This window comes from Myotis davidii, unplaced genomic scaffold (assembly GCF_000327345.1).
Source record: "Myotis davidii unplaced genomic scaffold, ASM32734v1 scaffold1754, whole genome shotgun sequence".
In the NCBI taxonomy this organism is placed as follows: domain Eukaryota; kingdom Metazoa; phylum Chordata; class Mammalia; order Chiroptera; family Vespertilionidae; genus Myotis; species Myotis davidii.
The window spans coordinates 339,319-341,717 of NW_006285993.1; positions in this window are offsets into that span (position 1 = coordinate 339,319).

Sequence of the window (2,399 nt, forward strand, 5' to 3'; positions counted from 1 at the left end):
GGGATGGGGCTGGAGGGAAAGGTGGGGGGCAATGAAGGGGAGAATCCTGGGTGGGGGCGTGTAAGGGAGGGAGGGCTGCGGTCCACGCAGGCCCAGCCCGCCTGCCTGCTTGCGGGGAGGCAGCCACACCCCAGCCTTGGCCTCAGCTGCAGGGAGCCCCAGGCGGCCACAGCCAGAGTCGGAGAAGTGGCTCTTGCAGACCATGCCCAGGATCGTCCGCCCAGCGCGACTCTCAGACACAAACCGAGGCCCCCAGGCAGACACCTCTCAAAGTGAGCACCCCGAGTCTCAGACAGAGCCCCCTGCCACCCAGGCCTTTCCTGAGAGACTTGCTCCAGGCAGAATTTTGGGACTGGAGCAGAAATGATGTTCTAAAGCTCAGGCAGATCCCAGGTTCAGAGACTTTCCCTTAGAGACCCAGACAGACAATGACATAAACAGAGACCCCAGAAGGCATAACACTAAACACAAAGAAATCTCTCAGACGCAGAGACAGACAGGATGAACCCCCCTCAGATGGTAAAGCAGGACCTTTCCTCCAAGACTTGAAAACAGACATACGGTTGAACTGAAACCCAGGCCCATGCAGACTGAGAAAACACTCCCAGACAGCCGGACCCCAGCCCGCCTTCAAGACAAAGCCCTTCCCCAACAGGGCGGCGGCCCAGACCTGCCCCAGAAGAAGTCCTTCCCAAGATACCGATGAACACAGGGAAGAAAGCAAGATGCAAACTCCAGCCAGCCACAGAGGAACAAGAAGCCTTCCTTGGACTGAGACCCCGAGAAATCAAGATTGAAACGGGCCCAGCCAGCATGGCTCAATGGTTGCGCATCGACTTATGAACCAGGAGATCACAGTTCAATTTTGGTCAGGGCAGATGCCTGGGTTGTGGGCTCCATCTCCAGTAGGGGGCATTCAGGAGGCAGCTGACCAATGATTCTCTCTCATCATTGATGTTTCTCCCCTCGCCCCCTCTCTCTCCCTTCCTCTCTAAAATCAGTAAAATTTTTTTGGAAAGATTGAAATGAGACACTCTATAGTTGGTATAGACCAGCCGTGGGCAAACTACGGCCCACGGGCCGGATGAATAAAACTAAAAAAAAAAGACCGTGCCCTTTTATGTAATGATGTTTACTTTGAATTATATTAGTTCACACAAACACTCCATCCATGCTTTTGTTCCGGCCCTCCGGTCCAGTTTAAGAACCCATTGTGGCCCTCGAGTCAAAAAGTTTGCCCACCCCTGGGATAGACAGACACAATGGTGCTGCAGCCACAGGACTGTGAGTCTCAATCCAGACCTGAGCACTTCAGTCTTCAAGGCCTTTAGCAGGCCACATGAGCTGCTGTGCCCCCCACCATGCCACGAAAGAATGGGTTTCCTCTCATTACATTTATAAGATATATTGATAGCATCATTGCAAATTATTCCATACAAAATGGTTGTTTTGTTGGGTGGAGAGAGTATTTAATATTTCACATAGGCTTTGATTTTTTTTTTAGGCTTTGATTTATATGTGTAGTTTTAATTATTTTTTAAAAATTTTATTTTTATTGATTTCAGAGAAGAAGGGGGAGGGCGAGAGAAACATCAATGATGATAATCATTGATCGGCTGCCCCCTGCACATCCCCTACTGGGGATCAAGTCCACAACGTGGGCGTATGGCCTGACTGGGAATCGAACCATGACCTCCTGGTCCATAGGTTCCTGCTCAACCATTGAGCCACACCAGCCGGCCTATTATTTATTTACTAGGGACCTGGTGCACGAAGATTCGTGCATTGGGAGTGGGTCCCTTAGCCCGACCTGCACCCTCTCCAATCTGGGAGCCCTCACGGGAACCCTCTCCAACCTGGGAGTTTCTGTCTTTGCAATCATATCAGCAAATTGTCTGAGACCCACACCCAGCTTGGTTTGTTGCTCACAGAATAATAGAGGCATTCTTTTTCTTTGCTTCATTGGTGGAGATTTCCTGGAAGTTTTAGGATATCATCCCTTTAATTTTTCCTAGACACTCTGATTTTACTTATGTCTCTCACCTTTGCTTTCCCTCCATCCCCCATTGCAACAGTAACTTGCTCCAGGTTCTTTGCTTTAGATCTGTCTGCCACCAGAACTACAATTCCCAGCATTCCTGGTGCTCCCCGCACCCTAGGTTTTCCCTTCCTGCTCTGTCTCCATCCCACATTGCCATGTTCCTCCAAGCTGCCATCTCTCCTGCTCTCCGCTGGGTGCCTGTGTATGCAAATGAGCCCACCATCTTTGCTGGATTAATTTGCATATCCACTCCTGATTGGCTGGTAAGCATAGCAAAGGGATGGTTAATTTACATGTTTCTCTCTTATTATATAGGATTGAGTGAGTTAGTTAATCCTCACCTGAAGATATTTTTTCC